The following is a 26,361-nucleotide window of genomic DNA, read 5'->3' as shown; positions in this document are numbered from 1 at the left end:
TTTCTTACAGCAGTATGTGCACATTATGCAATAAACATTTATATGAACTTTTCAAACATGTCACATGACCTCATTGCATAGCATGCTCAATTCAACAAATGCTATCTAGTAAATAAATTCATTCATATTAATAGTATAATAATAACTTATTTAGCATTTTGATCAAATAATAAGTAAAGAATGAGGGTTTTTTTTTTAAATCACAATTGCAACTAGTTGAACAAAGTTTGTGAACACACTCTGATGTTGGCTTGAGAAAGTAACAGTAAAAGATTTAGGTGTGAAATAGTTTAGATATTTAGAGAGATAGAAGTGAGTTGAAAAAGTTTGAATGTTTTAAGTTTGAATCAGTTTTAAAATCTTAAAGACTTTAAGTCTCTCGGACGAAGCGGTTGCTATGCGGTTGCTATGCGGTTGCTTGGGAATTTTGATTGGTTGCTGCATTTTTTCATTCAATTATACATTAAAATGACTAAACTTTTGGCATTTTGATCAAATAATAAAGAAAAAGATTTTAAAAAATCACAAAATTGTAGTTCCACTGGAAATGGAAGGTCAAATCAAAGGTTCAAATCAATTTTATACTGTATTTTCCAGTAGCACTTTATTTTACAGTCCTGTTTCACATGTACATACTATATACTTATTGTAGTAATTACAATAACTGTTCTTAATATTACTCTATTATATTGCTCAGTACTTTCTTGGTAAATACACTAAGTACATTGAAAGTGCACATACTAATAAAGTGCAACCTATTTTCTAATAAATGTAGCAGGTATTTAAAGTATAATGTGCACAGTTTGCACAGCAGAAACGCAGTGGCTCTTCTGAACACATCAATGTCTCACATCCATTACCTACAATCCCAATAAATGATCCGCACTTACAATGACTCCCTTAGAAAAGAGGAGAGAATTGAATCCTTTATGATTCTGGATGGCATTGACTCTCTATCATGTCATCACACTCTTCTATCGATGTCACCGAATGTAATGCATAATGCATTCGTTTAACCAATAATGCTGCTTTAATAGCAGATCCAGCAGTACGAGATACATTTATACTGTAATCCAACAGTCTCATGCTGTACTCGTCACAATTTGTATGAGATATCATATAGGCAATATTAAATTATAGTGATTTTAACACTTTTTATAAATGCATTAAAAATTAACATTTCAACACTTCATTAAAAAGGTCATTAAAAAGGCACAATAAGAAATAAACCAATTTTAGTATTGTTCATATATGATTACGGAATTTATTAATATTTTGAATGACCTTTTCTTTTCATAGTTATAGTTTCATTTTCATTTTAAACGTTTTGTGTTTTTTTAAACATATCTATTTTGCTTTATTTTTAACACTTTACAATAAGGTTCTATTTGCTAACATTAGTTGTTAATAAGTTAAAATAGTTCATAAGAAATCACAATCAATACTTCTAAAGCATTTATTAATCTTAATTAATAAGATTATGTTAAAGTTAATTTCAACATTTACTAATACGTTATTAAAATCAAAAGTTGTGTCTGTTAATATGGTTTAATGGACTAACATATTTTTTTCCAGTCTATGGGACACAACAGTTGTGTTTTTAGTAACTAAAATTGACAAAGATGAACAAATACTGTAAAAAAAAAAAATAGTTAGTTAATACATTAATTTGCGTTAACAAATGGTACCTTATTGTAAAGTGTTGGCATTTTATTTCAGTATTAGTTTTTCATCTAAAATTCATATTTTATTATGTATATTTATATTTCAACATTGTTTCAATTAAGATGAAATATATCAATTAAGCTTTATTTTAGTTTTAAAAAAAGGTTTTAAAGGTTTTAGTTTGACTAAACACTGAGTATAATATGTATTTTTTTACATCAACACTGTTTATGAGTCACCCTCACAATTGAGTTCAACATGAGCGGGTTGATGTAATCTTGATATCTAAAATTGTCAAACGTGGCAGCAGGAACATGAATGCTGATGAATCCACGACCCTCAGTCATTATGAAGATGTTTGTGTGCTGGACTCATAAGCACTGAAGTCATTATGACCTACAGGGATCTGTGTAGGGCTAAAGGTCATCTCTCTATGTCTGTCTCTCCGCCATCAGCGGGAAGCCACAGACTAATTAGGCATTAATTAAGCATGTAATCTTCATCTAGAAAGAAGATGAAGGACGAGAATCAAATATGGACACCTGGGAGGTGAACTGAAAATCGGCTCTCCTACATTGGCATTAAGGTCAGAATACTTCACACTAGCATTGCATGCATTTAGACAACTAGCAAAAACATGTCAGCATTTTAACAAGACTTTATAAGACATTTTACACTAATGCTGCTATAGTGCCTCTTGTGGCAATGCTGAGAATGCATTGAAAAATGCTCTGATATATTTCAAAATGCAACAACAAATTAAATCAAGCTTACCTAGTCAGATTCACATAATTAATTTCAAAATTCTTTAGACATTGCAAAACATATGAACACTGAAAAGTCCCTCTTTATGCATTACAGTGTTGAAACAAAACCAAAACACGGGGCTTCTGAAACAGCGTTTGACATCACATAATCTACAGTAGTAGCTGTAGCAGGCCTGTGTCAGACTTCATGATGTATATGGCGTGTCAGGAAGTAAACTATGACCCATTATCTTTGATAAATGGCCGTATTGTCTCCTGCAAGTTGCCGCGTGCTGTGCCATCGCTAAATGCAACCCGTACAGTGATATTTATCATGCTCCCGCTCAACCTGCACACACTGCAGTACAGCGGGACAAATGTTTACATCTGAGCAAAATACATATATACATGACTCCAACTGGTCTCCTCAAACCTTCTCTTATACTACAACTTCAATGGTCCTATTTAACGTTTCTTCTCAGTTTCAAACATCAGACCTCTGATTCCCACAGCAAAACAAAATAAAAGCTGACCAAAAAAACCTACATTAAAAAAATGGTTAATTGGCTGGTTACTGTACATTTTACTATCAGTTAAATTAAACAAAATATTATATTATATTATATTATATTATATTATTAATAATTCCAAATCATTAAAAAGAACTACAGTTGTAGTTGTAGTACATTTGTAGTGCAAAACAAAATAAAAGCTGACAAAAACAATTTTCATTAAATTACATTAAATTAAATTAAATATATATTATTATATTATATTAAACAGTTATTATATTATATTATATTACATAACATTATATACAAATTATATTATATTATATTATATTATATTATATTATATTATATTATATTATATTATATTATATTATATTTTGCATTCCTCTTATTAAAATATTAAATAATTGTCTTTTCTACAATATTTTCCCACCTATTTCAGGGCATTTTCAATAATCTTTCCATGACTATTCAAGGCCAAGTTCAGAGCCATGAATCAAATGGCTCTCAAATTAAATATCCTATTTAATAATATAATAAACTTTGACTTGAATAAAAAAAAAAGGTATGACACCTGAATGAAAACCTTTTATAATAAAAATCTATAAATGATAAAGGTACAATAATGAATGCATTTTATAAGGAGATAAAAAAAAATCCTATAAAGCATTGCAAATTATGTAAATCAAAAATGACAGTATAATATAAAACTATTGCCCTATACTCATTGTTTATGTATAAAGTATAAAAAACAATATATTTTACGTTGAAAAATGTTTAGATAATGTATATGCAAATATTAAATAATTAGCATTTTATCATTCACTTTTTATAGGAGTGACCGGCCGCGATTTACGGCTGTTTTCCAGTGAGAATACAGCTATAGTATTGAACATGATTTTTTACAAACGAAGCTGAAAAGATCTAAACCTCAAAGCTCATGGTTTTGAAAGGTTTATACGTTACTGATAAAAATCAATTTCTCTATGGAGAAAATGAATGGGATTTTTCTTCTCCCAGAACGCGACTGCTGTGCTCTCTATAGGGGAAAATGTTCAGTGATGAAGTGAAGTGCACTAGTTAGAGCTCTGAGTGGACACCGGCTTAGGGAGAGTGAATGCTTTGATTGTTGACAGACTGAATGAATCTTTGTCTTCATTTAGTCCGGAGAGAAAACTGCCTTACGCAGCACAGCAGGCCAAGACAAATACCATAACACCTCTCTCGTCTGCTCTGATTTCCTCTTCTCCTAACACACACACACAGAAAGAGAGAGAGAGAGAGACTCTCAACGTGGGCTGAAGTCTATGATACGCAATACTGCAATTCTGTGCTTTTCAGTTCACAGTAATGCCATTTATTCTTGCGCAGTGGCAGCTCTAATAAACCACTGGTGCTTCATTCTGTCTCTGTTCGACAACACTACTGTCCTGTCACTCGCAGAAGACAAGCGGCGTTCAACATCTCTGAATAAAAATAACTCTCATTAGAGTATTAGAAGACTGTTAGGTTAGAGTTAGGAGATATGAAGAGTTCAGATGCAAAAGCCTCTAAGTGCCATCTGAATTTTTTTTCTAGAATGATCATTTTTATCAAGCTCGTATATTTAAGTTCAGTAATTTCACTTTAATGGCAATGCAAATTACCTATTAATTGTCATTTAAGTGAAATTACTGAACTTAAATATAAAAATGATCATTCTAGAAGAAAATTTCAGATGGCACTTAGATCTGAACCTAATCTAAATAATCTAAATAATAATCCTAATCTAAATAAAGTTATATTTAAAATGTAATTTATTCCTGTGATCAAAGCTGAATTTTCATCATCATTACTCCAGTCTTCAGTGTCACATGATCCTTCAGAAATCACTCTAATATGATGATTTGATGCTCAAGAAACATTTCTGATTATTATTATCAATGTTGAGAACATTTTAACATTTTATTTTTCAGGACTGTCCGATGAATAGAGCGTTCAAAAGAATAGCATTTATGTAAAATTTGTAATGTCTTTACTGATCCATTTATTATGTCCTTGCATAATAAAAGTATTCATTTCTTTTTATTTCTTTTTTTTACTTTCTGATTCCAAATTGTTTACTACTATAAATATATAGTTTGGTACAGCAATAATTTTAAATGCACATACTATACTCTGTCCTTGCTAAACAATGTTCAGTTTCCACTGTATCATGATGAAAATATTAAAATGTGTGCAGATTAAACTAATCAGTCATTGGTTTAGTTTTATGTCATTCAGCCAGAGGCCGTGAGCGATCTGAAGTCATCTCTCCGCCGTACGTAATATCATACGCAAGTGGAGCATTCAATAATTTCTGTCCTGATGTATTACAGCCATAACTTTCATACTGTCAGCGCAAGAAAATTTAAATGCAGCCGTTGAATTAATAACAATAGAGATCAGACAATCGCTCACCGTATCATGCAGACGGAGATAATCTCTACACCGACTAGACTCAGACGTCAATGAAGTGTTGAGGCCGCGGGCCTTGAAGACTCCTCCATCTCTGTATCAGTCTGTGTGGATCTGACACATTAAAAACAGATGAAAAAGTAAACAGACACATATTTAGCTCTATATCATTTCAGTCTTGGTTTCATTTCCAGTCACTTGGTTTGTAATTAAAGAGCAGAAAACACATTTACAGTAATGTACTTTACAATGGAAGCCGAGCAAACAAGTTGAAAAATAAATGGAATGCCATAAAAGTCCATATAATTCAAGATATATTCTCTGATATCTCATGCAATTCAGATAAAAAAGGTTTAAAAAAATATGGATAAAGAAAATGTATTTCTATCTATCCATCCATCCACCCATCCATCCATCCATTCATCCATTTTATCCATCCATCCACCCATCCATCTATCCATCCATCCATCCATTCATTCATCCATTTTATCCATCCATCCATCCATCCATCCATTTTATCCATCCATCCACCCATCCATCCATCATCCATCCATCATCCATCCTCCATCCATCCATCCATTCATCCATTTTATCCATCCATCCATCCATTTATCCATCCATCCACCCATCCATCCATCAATCCATCCATTTATCCATCCATCCATCCATTTATCCATCCATCCATCCATCCATCTATCTATCTATCCATCCATCCATCCATCTATCTATCTATCCATCTTTCTTTATCAGTAAATATTGATATTGATGAATTTTCATTAACCAGCAAATCATGTAATTAATTTGAGAATCTTTTCATTTTATTTGGCAAATTTAATATTTACACTGAAGACTAAAATTTCATCTTTGAATATCATTTCATTATTTAATATGTATCTGTATTATTATCCGTTATTATTATTATTATCTTATGAAGTTTAAAATGCACGAGTTAGACTATAGATTGCATGGACACACGTGTTTAAGGAACATATTTTAGACACAAGGAGGGTAGCTGGGAGGATTATGTATTCTGCTTAAAGGTATGTGTAAAATGCAATGTTCACTTAGCAGAGAGTTCCAATGATGATGATACTTCAAATTTGTACAGTTGGTATGCTCTTTGCAAGAAAATGAATGTTTCAACTGATGCAAATGTACCATTTGTATACCACTATACACTGAGAAATAGTTTCTTAATGTGGAAAGTGGATTGTACCATTAGCATATACGTTCCATCTTTAAACAATGTTTTTTTCTACCTTAAAAGGAAGTCGAAAGTCGCTCAGTTTTCTATTTAAGCTCAATCTTACTACAGCAGAGAAACACGGAAACGCATAGACTTGGCATGAATACAAGATCTTCTCAGAGTTTCTCTCCATAAGAATAAAGATTTTTCTTGGCAAGATAACTGGTGTCCGGTCCCGTGAATCAAATAATAATGGGGAAAAGGCTTAATTCCAAGTCTACAACACTTAATATTTACATATTTAATATTTATATTTATAATCTCTCTCTCTCTCTCTCTCTCTCTCTCTCTCTCTCTCTCTCTCTCTCTCTCTCTCTCTCTCTCTCTCTCTTGATATGCCTTAAAATTATACAAATTGTATGTATAGTAAATATGTAATTTCTAATTTGTATCATTTTAAGGCATCTTGACATCCCTGACACATGCACGAGCACATGACATAAGATTAAGAGTGTTTAAGTTTAGGTCGCTCTGTACTGACATTAACCCAACAATAGCATTCAGGTTCAACACACACACACATTCATGCTTACTTTTAATTAAGCTCTCAGTGTCACTGATTCAAAAGGCCTGTTTTTCTCCTCCCTGCAACACTCAGAAACGCTGAATAATTAGCTCAGCTCAAAGAGAACAAGGTAGGAGGTGGAGAACTGCGTAGCACTGGGACCTTCAGCAAATAAAGTGGAAAGGCAGTGGATGAATTATTCAGGATGGTGCTGGATGTGGCCACGGGCTACAGCATCCATCAGGCTGCTCGCAGAAAGATGCTCAATTAATGCCTTTAAATATATAGCAGTCTCACACCTCTTCATAAATGACTATCAATAATCCCCTCGGCTCGGGTGATGCTGGGTCACATTTACCCTTTAAAACAACAGGGGGGATAAAGTGTAAGCAGATTACATATATATATATATATCTCAAAAACTATATCTACAAAAATCTCTTTTATGGAAATTGAGAAAAAAACAGTAAAGAAATTCATTAAACATGCTTGTTCTGTGCTAATTAATATTATAATTTTAAAAAAAAAGTAAATATACAAAAATTTGATTACATTATTAATGAATTTCTTTCCTGTTTTTTCTTAATTTCCATAAAATAGATTTTTGGGTTTAAATGTGCTTAATCATTATTGAGATAATGTCACCATGCAAAATAAATAAATAAATAAATAAATAAATACTTTTATTTGGATCTGAAAGACATTACAAAGAAAACAAGATCCAAATACTCTGGGAAGAGTCTTTGACACGGTGACAGGTCATCAATTCATGGCTCGCACACTTGTACAGGTCCTTCTATATAAAATTCTCAAAACATTAAGGATAGACAAAACACCTCCGTCTCCATATCTGCATGCTCCCTATGGTGGCTGAAACAGAGCAGAATTTTGCAAGCCTTTTTGCCTCCTTTTTTTGCAGTCCCCCTAACTGCATCCCCCTGATCACACTCTTATGGACATGGCCCAAACTTCCGAATACCAGAATTATTAGTCTGCAGTTGTATCCAAGATGGAGAATAAGATCTACCAGGGGTTGATATTTCAATAATTTGGAATAGTAGCAAGTATCCATATACAGATCAAAACAGCAGCCCACCTCAAAGACACACACAGATTTCATAGCCTCATTTACAATTACAATGTCAGGAGTATTTGGAATGTTTTTAAAATAGTCACTGTCAGATATGTTATGATGAAACCAGTTAATTCGTACAGTACTATGCTTGTAGATCTTACTATCATGTCCACAGATTACCTTTTGCAAGTCCTTTGCAACCAGATCAACCAGACGGTCATGTCTAGCCACATAAAGTCCTTTATCCGTTTAGTATGTGAGCAACCGTTTCATTTTCCTGCTGAGTTGGGTGTAACATACAGTAGGGTTCATGCTTTGATGGATACCATATTGCCAAATTGTACTTCGTTGGTAGACACTGTAATCTTGCTTTAACCATGAATATCAGAATGTCATCTGAGATTGAGGGGTTTGTCAGGACAGAATGAGACACTGAATGGTCGGCAAATTGGAGTAATGCAAGTTTTCCTTGTAATCTGAGACCCGTCCAGTGCTGTCCGTTTTGAGTCTGTCTAAGCTGAAGAATTGAGGCTCTTGCATGTTTAATCTGTAGCTGGTGAGGTGTACTGTCTTTATTGAGGATCGCCAGCGGATTGATGATTATGTTATCGTTGAGAACAACTCCTTCTCCGTCGGGTCCCAGCCAGGACAGCTGTATTCCTGTACGGCAGCAGAGATCATTTATATCTAGCCAGTCGGAGCGCACTCCAAATCCGGCTGCTCTGATGTCTAACTTCCCGTTCTGCTTTAGTTTAAACCCAAGAAACTGGGACTCGTTTGTGGAAGCAGCAGGTATTTGGCGACGCTGTAGATGTAAAAACAGCGATTCGCGTGATAGTTCTCTAACAGTTGTTTTCATGGACTTTAAGTTTGTACTCATCAGTTTCCCACCACTAGTTTCTCTCATTTGATAAGTCATTCTGTTCGGCTGTGTCCTTATTAGTTCCCTTTGTTTGTTCCGTGTATTTAAGTCCTTGTTTTTCATTAGAATTTTGTCCGGTCTCGTTTATACTATACGGTCGTGTTTTCTTTCCTGAGTTTATATCATCTGTGGATGCCATTAATTAAAGACTCTTTGCATCTAATTCTTAATCATCGTTTGTCTTCCTGGAACCTTTTTCATGCAAAACATCACGCCTTAGTCCACTGGTAGCCTACTTGAAGAATAACTACAAAAGGACACCGTGCGAAAACGAATGTTCCTCTCAGCGTGATCCAAGGCACTAATACGAGAGGCCGCACGTTTCAAAAGCTGTGTAATATTCAAAGAGACGCACCTCTTCAAACGTGGCATTACTCCATTAGAGGGATCGCATGACTAGGCACTCGTCCGACAACAACAAGTTTCGTCTGGAGCTTCTTGAAGGTTATTTAAGGTTGTTGCGTTTCATTCTGTTCATCGGAAGATCAGAGACACTCGGAGTAAAAAGAGATTTGTGGAGCACGAGATAAATGCATGCTTTTTCTGCCGGTTGTACAGTGACAGAAGTAATTTCTTTGATATTTTTTCTTTGATATTTTTGCAAAAAATCCAGAAAAAGATGAGTGTATGTAGAAGCTGGTTAGGTCACAAGTGCCTGTTTTTTTGTGTGAAAACCGTAAATGTGCAAAAACCTCAAGGTCGCGTTACCAAACCATGTCTAAGCAGAAAACCCATTTCTCTTTCTCACTAAATTGAATGGCCTCTTATCCAAACAGAAGTGACTGAAGATGCTTGGCTAGCCATAATCTACAACTCGTCCTTCCTAAACGCTTTAATCACTGTAATCTGACATATTCATAGCTCTTTTCTCAGTGAAAGCGTGAAGTTAAGTTGAGTTGAGTCTAAGGATGACCTTTCCAACACCAAAAGAACAATTAAACCCCAAAAAGGCCCCGTTGTTGAGTTCCTCCGCTAATGATGTTCACAATTATTTTAAATTATTGTAATGTTGTAAATGAAAGGCCGCTGACAGCTCCTTTTGAAAGTGTGGACGGAGCGGCGTTTATTCTCACCCTCGCGGCGTTAATTAGCTTCTGTCGCTGGCGCTAGTCTTCAGGCGCTTTCCTACACACTTTCAGCCGAACTAACACACACGGGTCTGACCCGCAGCTTTGTTTCTATCTGACAAGGTTTGACGTCGCTCTAATGGCTCGTGTGAAACAGTAACTTGTTAGCATTGCCTTATTTAATGTTCTCATAAGACTTCTTTATGAAAGCTTGGATGTCTTATGAGGCGAGTTGAGCGATGCTTTTAAAATTAAAACCGTTCTCTTGTCGATACAGTGAGATTTATGCAAATAGTCTGAGCATAAACGAGCTGAGCAAGCTTGAGCCAATTTGCCTCGTTATAAGTTCTGCTGACACATGGAAGAACGGTCAACTTTTAACAGAAGAAAAACTTTCCATCCTCAACTATCAAGCTTTGACGGATGGCATAATGCATTGCATTGTTAAACCCTCAAACAAATGATAATTCTGTCATTATTTAATGACATATCAATGGCTTTCCAAACCTGTACGCTCATATGTTTCTTCAAAGTTAGAGTTTTTTTAAGGAACAGGCAAGTGGTCACGTCTATCAAGCTCCAAACATGCAACATTGTGCAGTGCAGTGATGCAGTCTGATTAATATAAAGAGACATTATGTTATGATTAATAAAAGCTATAAACTTTTGCATTGCAGACGAGCACAACTACACTTCTCATTTAGGGTAAGCATGACTTCAATTACCGTTTTAACAGAGCTTAAAACTCTCTAAATGCATACAAACCACTAGCTAAGGTGAATTCAGCCACTACAAATGGCTGTTCCCTCATATAGTGCCCTATTTAAGGGTATAGGGGCGATTAGTTAGTGTGACCTATTGTGTTCACCTGTCCCTCATTAATTCACTCATTTAGTTCTGTGTATTTATTCCCCCATGTTGAGGTCACGGTTGTTGTCTATTTTATGATGCTCTGTACATCTGAGTTCTTCATGAAAGCTTTGCTAGAAGTTGTATTGTAATTAAATGAAGTTTGCTGCCCTGGATCCAAGCCTCGGCTCTCTCTGTGTCCCCGTAACTGAGATGCTGATTATGCCAGATTAATACTTTAATCATAAAAAAAAGATATGCTGCCCTTAAATAGCTTTAATAAAGTTAGCTAGTATTTTGTAGTGTAACTACTTTTCTGGTGAGCATCTTGTCTGTAGCTTAAGTACTGTAAATTATGAATAACTCAACAGTTTCAAAGCATCACACTACACTTTCTCCCCCATGAGTTAAAGTAGGGCCCCGATGCCTCTTTCACGCTGATTTTATAGCCAGTCTTAAATACACATGAAGGCCATTGCCCATTTTATAGGACTCATTATCGGAGCGTTGGGGGAAAGAACTAATTATTTACATTAGGCCTGTAGCTTACGGCACGTCAGGACCAGTCGATTCCAGTGGGCCGATGTTTAATGTGCGCCTTCATTCCGGCATCAGGCTCTCAATTATTCATCTCTTATAGTCTTTCCGTATGAGGGACCCCATGCATTCTTGATTTGCACAGGCGATTGGTGAGGAGCACCTATAGGTTGTCGATAGCCACACACACTCCACTAATAGAACAACACAGGGGAAGAAAAACAGGTTACTGCACACATTGCCTTTAGCAATACAAAATACAGGCATACAAGCGACTAGTGTAGGTTTTACTTGCCTGTCGCATGTTGCATCCAGTTAAATGTGAATAATAGTTATGCATTGTATCTAATTTCATGTAAAATGTCTAACCTTCTTGTAGTCTGATCAAATAATGAGTAAAGCAAGAGATTCAGTTTTGACTTCCAGGCCTGGAAAAGTTTTTCTAGTTGCTATAAAAGAGGCAATACTTCTACTTCCAAATTCCATTGGTCAAAAGAAAGTATATTTCTCACCTTGAATTTGAGATTTATTTCTTGTTTATTTGTATAAATGCGAGTGTAGGCTACTCTTCTAGTCTGCACTACCAGAAGTGAGACATTGTGGAGTAATGTAAAGTTGCACACAAAATATATTTTTCAGCTAAATCTCTTTGTACAACACTGGCGCGCTGATGTCCTTCACCTTTAAATTCAGTGTATTGACTGAAACGGGACGAAGGGTTCAGCTGAAACACAATGATGATCAGGCCAGATATACAGCGTAAAATAAACTTGTCAAACATTGAAATTGTTCCCTGAAAAATCTGACAAGTCAGAGCATATTAATGGCAATTCCCTCAACTCATGGACACTGATTTATTTTAGTAAATAAAACCATTATTTTTAACACCATTTATTTTTGGGCCCTATATTATATTGTTTCTTGCACATTTCACAACGCTGAAAAGCACGTTCAGCTTTATTTGAAACTTTTATAAGTAAGTTGTTAATAGCAGCAGTTACACTGAAATGTCTGGTGAGCGGCACTGAAAGGTTAATGCACTATCACAATTGAAAATAACCTCCTACACTAAACCTAACAGATAGTGTCAACAAAAGCAAATGTGAGATAAAAACACACTGGCTGAAGAAACATGCCGCTTTATCTAGCTTCTATGAGTCTTTGAGCTCTTTTATCTGGACTCACATCACAAGAGCAATGCTGGATCAGCTGGACTACTGAGAAAGTTTACTATGACAGAAGAGCCACACATATGGAGCTGGTTAAGTGATGCAAACATCAAAATGTATTCGTTTACAAATCATGCACTATGCTAAAGGTGTTTTGAGTACAGTATTGTGCAAGGAACCATGCGAAAATAAGCCTTTATTAATCAATAATCTGCCCCTGTAATCATATGTGTAAACAAAACAAAAAAAAAAGGAATAAAAGTTGTTTTGTTAGGGTTAGGGTTGTGCTGTGTTTTCATTTCAGCAGTGAACTGTAAGTAAAGGTTTTTCCAATGAGCCTCCGTTGCAATAACAACTACACAGCAAACATTTCAACAGCGAATTAACACTAGAAAACATTCATTAATTATTAAGCTAGTGAAATGCATGATTTAGTACAATTTCTGCAGATGCTTTGACCTTCTTGGCCAACTGTACTGATGATGCTGAGATGAACATGGTTTTCTTGGACTGCAGAGAAATACAATAGGAGCATTTTTCATCCTATTGGAAAAAATTAGACCTTCATACCACAGAAATGAGAATACTAATGGAACCTCTTGAGAAAATATAATCTCATTTGTGTCTCCTCTAGAGTTTTAAAAGAGATCTAAATACCTCAGACTTGCCAAGATACTAAATCTCTCATCATATTCTCCCAAAACCAGCTGCTTTCTTGTTTTTGCATCTTCAAAGCAGCTGCGGCTGCGACTCCACAAGGTTGATGCTTCAATTAAATGCATCTAGGAACTTCAGTAGATCAGCCTCTGAGCAAGATAAAAATTTGCTCGGAACAAACATGGAGCTTTTTACAGCCAAAAAGCTTTGAAAACCTCACAAACCCGCAGCAGATGTTCTGGCCTGGAAGTTACGCTCCACATGCACTCTTTATCAACCCAGACCAGCCAATTTATAGAGCGTGACAATGCATGCGCTCGCCATGTTTACGGCAAGCATTAGTTACCGCAATCTTGCGCTCGCTCCCGATTGGATAAGAGAGCCATCATTACTCCGGTTGTCGTGTGTATCGCAGGGTCTTCTGAGAAAGGTAGCAGCGTTCGACCAGTCTGAAAGAAAAGGCACAGCAATGATGTCAGTGGTGCAGAACTAATTTGTATTTTCATATTGCACTGTAGATGTAAGAGAGGAACAAGCCTAAGGGGGGTTATCAGTGAATAACAAATTCATTTGAGGATGTACCGTATTCGACACACTGATGCAGCTCCTCTTATCGGGCCCGCTGGAACTGATTGGTTTAACTGGCGTGGTGAATATACATCAGGGAGAGGCCACGCTTTGCATGCTAAAGTTCACCCTGCTTGTTTACCTCTCTCCAGAGACCCGCGAGGATGAGAGATTACAGACACGCGCGCGCAGAAAACCAACCAAGGAAATGATGGCAGGACAAATGGTGGAGCTGTAAAATTGGTCAAGAGTCTGAACGGTAAAAGAGACTCAAGGTGATACGGCATCATTGCTTCGTGAAGAGAGGGGAGACGAAAATGAAAATGGCTGTTTTAAATGATCAATAATATAACACACACACACTCACTCACATACATATAACCATAAAGTAACTAAACACATTGTGCCATACAAATTGGCTTAATAACTAGTCCAATACCTGGATACTCTGAGAAAAACATTGTGTTATTCTGTGAATGTCCGAGCGATGTTTTGAGCATCACAGAAACCGACCGAGAACACTTAATAGTCGGCCGTAATGACTTTTCTGCCGCTAATTGTACCAGCTTTCATGAACTACACTCATTATGTGTTTCCACTGTGCGGTTGATCTGCATGGCCACTGCTCTAATGGACGAGTGTTGAAAGAGATGTTTTCTTTGAGAAAGAGCCGGGGCTATTGACATCATGGGCTTTTAGGTGTGTGTGTGTGTGTGTGTGTGTGTTATGGTGTAACAACAAAAGTACATAGCAACAACAGCATAGCAAGGCCGTTCAAAACTGTGTTTCCTTTTTAATGATTAAAAAAAAAAAAATATATATATATATATTTGAAAAAGTTTATGCTCACCAAGACTGCATTTATTTGATACATCAAAAATTGTGAAAATATTATTACAATTTAAAATAATGGTTTTCAATTTGAATAGATTTTTAAAAATAATTTATTCCTGTAAGGCAAATCTGAATTAATACGTAAACCTTGAATTCACTGTTAGTCCCTTACATAAAAGTGTCTACCAGATGAAATTATAAGATATTCAGTCATTTAGAATTTTTTATATCAAAATGATTTAAATATTAATATATAAATATTGAACATTTTATAAAACATTTTTTATTTAAATATTAAAATGGTAATACACACACACAAAAAGATTAATACACAAAACAGCAACAACAAAAAAAACAGAGCTTATTAATACATTTCCTAAAATTAATGCATAAAACTCCTGACACAGTTTATACTTTAAATCTTAACATTTACTTCCAGTTTAAATTTACATTTTGTCTTAATTAATGACCCATCCTTGATATTTACGGCAAACAGGCAATCAATAAACTTCATGCGTAATTGAAAAAATTAAGTTATGTGAACTTGACAATTCCGCATACCTTAATTTTTTTTAATTACGCATGTAGTTTATTTACTTAATCATTTGAAGGCAGCAGGTTTTTTTAAGTTAAGTCAACTGACCACTTTTTACAGTGTAATAGCAAAATATGGGTGAAGGCAGAGAGATATTAGTGTAGAAGTATGTTTATGTACATATGCAGATTGACAGTATCTGTGTTATCATGTTAAGCTTTATCTTACTGAACATCCCTGATAGACCGAGGTCTTACAGAAAACACAGTTTAGAGCCTGTAGACATGCATCAATTAAATGATAACCAAATAGCCGAAGTACGTGAGAAGGGCGAATGGCGAATTCTGAGGTGATTAAGAATTCCTCAGATGTCATCGGATGACATGATGATGGTGGGCTCTTAAACTATTGACAAACCGATAATATATAGGCCTACCTCAGTGTAATCTCCTGAGAGTAAAAACCTTCAAGCATAGACCTAAACACTCACATATTGGCATAGGTGGGAAACTCGTGTGCAAAATGCATTTCAAAGATCAGAATTTTCGGCATTTAAATTGTGTGTGCTTCAAGAACAAAAAAGCAATTAAACAAGCTCAAGATTGTTGTTTTATCTAATCAGCATTCTTTTAATGATGTAATTTAAATTATCTTCTAAGCAAAAAAAAAAAAAAATTGGTTTCATGCATGTGCAAAACACCCATAAAAACATTTAGCTGGCTTTCAATAAGTGTGATGAGGGATATATCACTGTGTCAGTCCCATATATTTGAATTTATGTTTAAATCCATGCATGTCTCTCATTTGTAGAGATGAATAATTTCTCACTTTTAAAGTCCAGACAGCCGATTCATCGCTTTGATCATAAATCAGAGTGAGGCACGTAATTATACACAACTTCATTAGGACACAATTTACACATATAATTAAAGAAATAGATTGCACAAAGCTAAAAACTTTGTTATTTACTCACCCTCATGTGTGTATGTTGTTATATTTAATTTAAGGTGACAAAGTTACATGTTACATGTACTTACTATAGAAATAATAACGTAACTCTATAAGTACAAGTAGTTAATTAATATTATGTTGTACTTATTTAAGTAAGTACAATGTAACTGTCACCTTAAAATAAAGGGTTACACTTTATTTTAAGGTGTCCGTTACAGTGTAATTATATATTTAAGTACTGAGTAATATTAAATAACTACATGTACTTACTATAAAGTTAGAGTTAGGGTTTGGGTGTGATTATGCACAATTTATAGTAATTACTATAGTAACTACATGCATGTAACGTGTAACAACGACACTAAAATAGAGTGTTACCAAATAAAGTGTAGGCTAACCTTATACTTTTTTCCAGATAATATCAGTTCAAAGTGAGGTCTGTGTATCTACAAAAAAGAAGAAAAAAAAAGCATCATAAAAAGACTCATAAAAGTCATACATGACATTTTCTTTTATATATATATATATATATAAGAAAATGTTAACCTAAATATTGTCTTTTTCTCACATGCATATATATATAGTTTATGTTAAATTTAGTTTTAGTTCAGTTTTAGTTAGTTTTCCATCATTTTTTTTTTCCAGTTTTAATGACAAAAAAAAATCTGTTTTTAATTTTTTTAATTTTTAATTTTAGCTAACAATAATAAAGTCAACCTGTCTAAGCATTGTTTAAAATGATTTGCTTTTATTTGCATTTATAAAAAATAAAAAATCCCTGACAGCAGTATTCTGGCTTTTTTCCACCTGTTCTCATTCAGTTTCTCCCATTAGTGTGGCTAGAAAAATGCAGGATGAGTCAGAGAACAGAACAATTGTCTTTGTCACTCGGATGCAATTAGTATTGATAAGAAATATCCATCTAAGAGTGAGCAGCCATTACCAGCGGGTCGGTGTGTGTGTGTGTGCGTGTGTTTTACTGCCCTATCCCGGCCTGTCAGTCCACCAGGAATGCGTGATGCTGTGATTGGGCCAAATGGAGATGAAAGTGGCGGCAATCACGGCCTGTGACATTAAAACCTTTTATAGATTCTTGTCGTGGAAAGCTTTATAACGGTAGCCCTCACAATGGGGCCTGATCGTGTGCCTGTACTGCACAAAACTCGTTATGCTGTAAGTGCTCGGGTTATGAAAGATCTCCAACCACACTGATAATAACTAGTTATCATTGGCTAGAAAGCACATTGTAGTTGTAATGAGTCACCAGCATGTGCATCTGTTTGTCTCAGGTGCACATTAAATCATTTAGCAGACGCTTTTATCAAAAACGACTTGCAAATGAATCATAAGTCAGAGTGAGGCACGTAATACACATCTTGATTAGGACACACACTAGATTACACAAAGCACATAATACATATGCATTTACATTAAAGAGTAACTTACATTAAAATAAGTAATTATCATGCAAAATGATATTTTGCTTGCTTTTTTGAAATAACAGTTTAGTGCACGATGTACAGTAATGATCATTTTCTCTGACCTCAAACATTAAACTTAATTCTTAACATTTACAACTTCAGTCTAGAGGATGTGTTTTAAGAAACTTTTTTTTTTTTTTACTTTTTTTAAAACTTTATTAATTTATGCAATCAAGTTTAATATTGTGAACTAAAACTGTTAGCAACTTTGGTAACAATTTACAATAAGGTTCCATTTTTAGTTATCATGAACTAACAATAAAAATACTTTGGTTACACTTTATAAGGTGTTACATTGTAATTATACATTTAAGTATGGAGTAATATTTATTAACTACATGCACTTGCTGAGGTTTGGTTTAGGGTTAGTTGCATGTAATTATGCAACATTTATAGTAATTACTTCAAGTAACTAAATGTAACATGTAACAAGGACACTGTAAAATAAAGTGTTACCAATACTTCTAAAACATTATTTGTAACACAAGATTAAGATTAACTAACAATGAGCAAAACATTTGTAACAGTATTTATTAATGTTAATGCATTAGTTACTGTTAATGCAATTTACAAACTAAAATATATTAAACCTAAATAGTAATATTTTTTTAACTAATACAAATGACCAAGGCACATAACAAAATAGCTAAAAATGTATCTAAAATTATAAGAAAATGATCAATAAATACTAAAATTGATGAATTAATCATTAGAATAAATAATACTAACTACAGTAAGTGGTTTTGCGCATTTTCCTAATCTGTGTGTATATATATATATAACTGCTCTTTGCTTTCTTGCATCTATTTAACCACAGAGCCAAAGGTCATGACAAACGAGTAAACTTAGACTAACCTAAAAACAAGCAATAGCATTTGGCATCATTAACCATTAATTAGCATAATGCTTTAATTCTGAACACAATGAACTAATTGAAAGAGGCTGTTGTTGAAGGATGGAGCTGCAAACTCTGATGGACTTGATAAAAAAAACCTTAAAGCCGAAAACTAAACGCTGTTGCTCTTTTCAAATAAAGGTTAGTCAATCATAACCGAGAGAATTTACATAGACGTCCTAAAGGTACGGTAGCAAAAAAACAACAACAAAAAAAATACTGCTTGTTTAATTCTGAAAATCAATCAGAGAGCGTGTGGAAAAAGTTCATTAATTTTTTTTTGTTTACAATTTTGGTGCAAGAAACCTTAACTAAGATTATAAGTAAACCTGAGGGAAGAAAAATAAGCAGAAATCCATGAAATAGTTTTAAAAGCACTGTGTTTTTATCTGTGTTGTCGCATTTCCTTTTGAAATAAGAAACAAGAAAAAGAAGTTATCAGTGGTGTTGCCACAAATATTTGTTGCCTTTTGCCCTATAAGCAAAATAATGCACATTTTAAATTAATGTCTATCCGATAAAAGTTAGTCAACTTTTAGCAGTACACAACCTCGTTACACTGTCAGTGAAATGTGACCCAATTTAGATTTTTCGCTCACGTGACACAGATCGGATGTGTTCTATGACCGTGTAAACAGGAAAAAAACGCATGCATTCGGATATTTCCAGATCGGTTTCAGGCCTCATTCATATGTGGAAATAAATCAGATACAAATCAGATATGTGCCAATGCGACTGTCATGTAAACAGGCAGATCGGCTTTTCTGAGCATTAGGCTATCTCTGCGGTTTAATGACGAGAGCAATCTCGACGCGCTTCTGCAAAGGGACGGATGGCCCGACGAAACGTGGACAAACGTTGGCACAACATATCAAAGGTTGGCTTGCTCATCCTAAAATTTCAGACCCGCTGCTCCTCGTTAAAGCCCGACACAATATGCTCCCACCAGTCCTGAGAACTCTCTCGCACACAATAACTGAAGTAACTGCGCAATGATGCAATGATGATGGCCCTTTTCGTCCTCCTCCGCCTCAAAATCATGGTGATGTTTGCCGAACTTCACATAGGCTATATCGCAAAGCTAGCATCAAGCATATTTCAAATGCTCTCAAAACGCTCCCTAAATGCTCTGAAAAATACAGACTTGAACTAAAAGCCACATTAAAGTTCAGTGTGATCTCCTCCTGACCTCCCAATGTGTCTCTTGCTCATCCGCTGAGTGAAAACATCTATTTCAGCTTTTAAGGTTTGCAGTTGTGAGCGAATCTCCGAGAACCAACGCGGCGATGTGAGTGATGCTCTGCGGATCGTCTCTTAATTCCAGGTTTGGTTGAGAGTTTTGACAAGAACAAACTGCACAATCTGCATTGATTTCAAGGAAGGAGAGCATTTCACCAATGCTGCAACCATCCATTTTCACATCCATTTAAGCTGTCCTCCAAAACTCGCCAGGGCCGACGAGAACGCGTATTAGAAGATTGCACTTGAGTTTCACAAGAGTTTTCTCATTCTTTTTTTATGCACTTTGGTGTATTATTCATTCCTTTTGGAGGAGAGACAATATAAGAGTATAAAACAGAATCCAAAAACGGACTGCAGCGTTTGCACCAAACTTCTCTCACCGCGGTAAGAACAAAGAATCTACCCCGATTGACCGTGGCATTTCTCTCTGAGCTCTTAAGCTTCACCTCTCAGCCTGTTTTGATCATGTCAGATTACTCAATCTCTCAGACGCTGCCCTCTTCTCCACAGAGCTCAGCTGCAGTCGTAGATGAAAATCACTCTACAATTCTAAGATTAATTTCATGCAGCTTATCACAGTCAGATGCACACTCATAAATAAGATTATTCCACAGACTGACAACTTTAATGAATTAAAGCTACAATATGTATTTTATTTACTAGGGGTCGCTAACCGCGTAGGTTGATGACGCATAATCGGAATTATGGAACTTGTCGTCATGCCAATGGATCTAATAATATTTATGGATGAGTGAATACATTGATGTTTTTTAACATGACTGATATGAAGAATGGTGCGATTGCTAATGAGAGACGGATATCAGCGCCACACGCATTCTACACGCAAGTGCTGAATTACTACTCACAGGTCAGTTTATCTGACGAATTAAACTTGTGAGGTAACGCAGCGCTGTTTCACTTGGTCTACACTATCACACTAAACTGTATTTGAGTGTGTTGAAAGTTATAATGTTATTCTATGAGTTCGTTTGTTGGCTGTATGAAACTAGCAGTGAGCTAGATCAACATTAGAACATACTGATCATATTCTAACATTTCATCATGTTGAGCTATATAACATTGATTCGTTTTATGTACATTTGCTCACCTGTCTAATAAAGTGCATGCCAGAGCGGCGCCTCGTCAAGTCGAAGTTAGTCGCGGACGCTAGCTCTCGGCATCTCGAAACCGCCACGCTGATATTGATCCTCGTTTTATTTCTCCTTTTGTCCCAAAGTCTGCTTGCCATGATCCATAGTGTTTGAACTAAACAACAACAACGTGAGCGCACCGCTAGACGTAACGCAGTCGTCCACGTCTGTCGCCATGGTTACTATGGCAGTACGAGCGGAAACCAGGGATAACACGGATATTACGTCATTGACAGGCAACAAGTGAACAAGTGAACAGGGATGAGCCATTATTTAAAATTGAGAATTTCTCTGAAATTACAAATCTTTGGGACTGTGCAAATGATTTTTGGATATTTTATTACAAACATCTTACATATTGTACCTTTAAAAATTGTGAAAATTGATGTTTACAGTAAAATTTCTGTATATATTTTGTGTACTGATGATGAAAAATAGCTATGAATATTGGCCTATTAATTTTTTTTATCTAACTTATTACATGATGTGGTAATTGATTAATCGCATATCAAATTTGGCTGAGGAATTACCCCCAAAAGGTAATTTAAAGTAATTTCCCAGATAGCAACATAGTGTCGGCCCAGATCCGGCCCACATCTGGTACGTGTTGAATCCACATGTACACATGTGGCCCTGATGAAATGACAAAAACATCTAATAGACATAAATTTGATTCAACATAGAATTGATTACACAAACTTTTAGTCTTCATCAGCCATGAGGGTGAGCAAATAATGACAGAATTTTCATTTTTGGGTGAACTATCCCTTTAATAGGTGTTTTATTATTAATATGGGTGCGTTAAATGCGTTAATCATTTGAATGCGTTATTTTTTACCATAACTAATTAATTAAATTAATGCGTTAAATCGACAGGCCTATAATCATCATTAATAATTATAATATAAATAATATATTTATCATAATGAATTAAAATGAATTTGTGATAATTGACTACATTTGTAGTACATATTTTGTGTACTACTGATTAAAAGCTATGCATGATGGCAGAGTTCTGAATTTTGTTTGAATGCTGTACAACTAGCTTTCATATACTTTCATTAGTGCTTGCTAAGGATATTGCTCAAACCTTAAAGTTGTGTATAACTTATGCATATGCAATGAATGTAGTAACACCTTAGCAAACACATGCATTCACATTTACTGCAGAAAATCTAGTTGCTGCAGACATGAATAGGGTTGTGTACAGAGTAAACAGTGCGTCTTTCTGCAGGGACCAACAATGTACAAAAGAAAAGAAAATCATAAGATGTCACGAAGTGACACGAGTTGATCCTGACACCCACTTTAAACAGAGACGAACGCAAGATTGAATGTTTGTCCCTCGACTTTGTATGAATTTATAATCTGAGCTACAGGCAGCGTTCACCTCTTGAGCAAATGCTCCTTGCAAACATAACCGAATTCAGCCGAGTACATTTTCAATCAGATTTGTGAACTTTAAGTAAATCAAACACATCCGTTTGCTCAAATATTTGCAGGCTGCCCAGATATTCAGAAAGCAGCTTGATTCTCGGAAACACATTACAGAGAGATGCTGTAAATTAGCATTTCACAGAGGCTTACATCTCTAATGGAGCCGTTTCACACAAGAGGAACTCAAGAAGTCCATTGTTTTCTGTCTCTCTCTGAACACATAAACCCATTTTCACCTGTCTGGAAATGAACTGTAATCTCACTTGGATTCCCACATGGCCGTAATCTCTCTCTTCCCTGGACGAGGGAATAGTGCTGTAATCTGTGCTGAAAGAGGGAAGCTCTGAGAGGGAAATCTGTGGAGCGCTGGAGCCTTTATCAGCTGAGACAGGGACCCGACGGGCCCTCGGGCCTTCAGACATACCTTATCAACCCTGAGAGATGAGAGAGAGAGAGAGACAGAGAGAGAGAGAGAGAGAGAGAGAGAGACCGAGAGAGAGAGACCGAGAGAGAGGGAGGGAGGGAGAGAGAGAGACCGAGAGAGAGAGAGAGATAGAGGGAGAGAGAGAGAGAGAGAGAGAGGGAGAGAGAGAGACAGAGAGAGAGAGAGACCGAGAGAGAGAGGGAGCGATAGAGAGAGAGAGAGACCGAGACCGAGACAGAGACAGAGAGAGACATGTGGAAAGAACAGAAAAAAGAACGGAAAAAAATGGGAGTGAATGAAAATAGAAAATACAAACAATGTGTGAAAATGATCAAACAAGAACAAAACAACAAATACATTTGGAAAACAATAAAACATTGGATGGATGGATGGATGGATGGATGGATGGATGGATGGATGGATGGATGGATGGATGGATGGATGGATGGATGGATGGATGGATGGATGGATGGATGGATGAACCTCATGGTCACATTTGTGCAGTAGAAAGTATGAACTTTCTGTTCACACTAGATGATCTTCTATATTTGCCACAAGAATAAAACTTTTTATTCTGTGTCCCATAAAGCAAAGCACCATTTCCAACTGTGACGAATAAAGTGGAAGCAATATTGCCATGTGGGAAATTCTGACTTTTGTACCCAGAAGTGACCCAAACCTGACAAATTCAGGAATTTAGGAACATCCTCAATTGTAGAACTGGTATAAAAATAAAGTAATTAAAGGATTTTAATAATGTAAAAATGCATAAAGTTTTGCGTGATGGGTAGGTTTAGGGGTCGGGTTAGTGTGTGTGTGTGTGTGTGTGTGTGTGTGTGTGTGTGTGTGTGTGTGTGTGTGTGTACATTATACCCATACAGTGGATTTAATAAGTGCACACACGCCTGGTAAAGCAGCTGGTTTTGTGACGTAAAAAATTAAACAAAGATAATATCAGAACTTTTGCATGTTTAATGAAGATGTGCACACCCCTGGACTCGGGTCAGCTTATACTCTTATTTTCCCACTCTTCAATAGAAAGCAATGATTCACTGTGAATTTGTGTAGAATACATTTCCAGCCTCAGAAAGCCACCTAGGAATCAGACAAACTCTCTTTAATGAATTATTCCATCTTTCCATCCACTTCCCAGACCCTCTCCGTCAATCCCAGCCGTGTGGGATTCAAACAGTTCAATTAAGCTCGACTCTTCCCTCGGAAAACGTTTCCATTCTTCGATTTAAGGCTGCTGATCTACACCAGACTCGTGAAGAGCACGTTTCAAACGCTGCATTTTTCAGCACTATATTGATGTTTTACAGAAAATACCAAGAAGTTCTGAGAAATGCTTTCCCAGATGCTCCCACTGCACTCGTACGCGTCTCTCTCGTAATGTTAGATTAAACAGACAGACAGATGACTGACTGTGACCATGCTTTTAATAATTATCATTATGATGGTCTTAATTATTATAACTATGACTCTATATTCACATTTGTAAAATTACAATTGATAAGCTGAAGAAAATATAAGTGTTTGCAAAACTCAACCCCACAATTCTAGTTGCCAAACCACAGAAGTAAAGTAACAGCAAACTGAATGCTTGATATTGATTGATATTCATGATGTATTTTTTCACTATTTAGCATGTCTTTAGGAAGCTATTAGTTATAAAAACTTTTTTGATTCTGCAAAATTTGCCTCCAAACATTAGTTTAGTTTAGTTTAGTTTAGTTTATTGTCCTTTTTCAGGAAATTTGTCTTGGACTCAAAGCTGCAGTAGTACACAACATACATACACACATAACCAAAAAAAAGGACACAACATACATACACACTCAACCAAAAAGAAAGAAGGAAAAAAATAGATATATAATAAAAAAATAAAAATAAAAAATAAATCATAACAATGACTACATCTTGCTATTTAACACATTAATAGATACAGGAATAAATTATTTTTTGTAACGATTACTCTTACGAAGTGGGACTATACCGTCTCCCTGATGGCAGAAGCTGATACATTGGAAATAAAACATTGCTTGAATCACTCGCTACTGTCTGTACATTCTTAAAAACCAACGATTCATAGATTAATTGTAGTGTACTCTCTTACACCCATAACTTTCATTGCAGTTTTAACAAGACGTGCAAGCTGTGATTTTAATTGCACCGAAAGATTGCCATAGCAAGCTTGCATCCCATAATTTAAAAGACTACCTAAAACAGCATAATAAAATAATTGCATAATTCTCTGATTTACACCAAACAGCCTAAGTCTTCTTGAAAAATACAATCGTTGCTGGAATTTCAAACAAAGATAATCAATGTGGGCTTTCCAAGTAAATGAACAATCAGTGACCACACCGAGATACGTATAGGTATCCACCAGCTCAATGATATTATCATGAATGATAACTGGGCTGTAATCACCTAATCTTTTTGGATCCACTATCATTCCCTTCGTTTTTAAAGCATTTACAATAAGATGATTTACATTGCACCACAACTGATAAGCTGATATATCATGATCTTTCCCTAACAAACTCGACAGTGTCACTGGAGTATTTGATAATATAGTTATTCTTAGAAGTAGGTAGAAATGTTCCAAAACTGCAATTCTGGGCATTTAGTAGGGCTGGGTAAAAAATATTGATTTCTCGATATTAATTGATTCTCATTTTTACGAACCGATATCGATTCTTAAATCTCAAGAATCGATTAGTCATCATGTTTTCATTTGATGAATGAATGGAACATTGTAGCGCGCATCTCATCCAATAAATCACAATAATCTTTGTGTTTTGTTACTATTGATATGAAATAAAGTCTTAAATTTCAAATTAAGTCCATTTTCTTACGAAATTCAAAAACATAAACAGTTTTGGCGCTGTGGCGTGAGATCGCTCTGGTGCAGCTCGGCTCAAGAGCAACAGCAGCGCGGAGCGCACATGATCTTCTCTTCCGCCTTAATAATACCAGTTACAGCGTGAAATAAACATGAATGAGCATCTGAAAGTGTGTACAACTTATCGAAATCCGTATCATGTCACATGGAATCGCTCAATCAGTGTTTCAGCCGTGGAAAGACGTCAGCTAACAGCTTGTAAACATTGTCATTTAAGGTCACATTTACCTCAGAAAAAACATGTGACCATAAACTTGTTAGTCAGCTAGAAAAATTCACCATATTACATATTCATTATAATTTTCTTCTTTCTAATGTTCTTCAGTATTTAATGTTTGAATAAATCTGGCAAGTTTTTATGACAGCCACCATTTAAATGTTTATATTTAATATAACTTTCTTATTATACAAATAAATAAAAGTGTAATTTACTGTAAGTGTTTGTATAGCTACAAATCAGTTAATTTTTACCTTCAACATAGTAGGCTACAACTGACTCCCATAGTTTACAGCATTAGTTAAGAGATTTGTTTTCCTTGAGAAAATTTGC

Source organism: Abramis brama (assembly GCF_963993115.1).
Source record: "Abramis brama genome assembly, chromosome: 11".
NCBI lineage: Eukaryota > Metazoa > Chordata > Actinopteri > Cypriniformes > Leuciscidae > Abramis > Abramis brama.
This window is presented reverse-complemented; position numbering follows the sequence as displayed.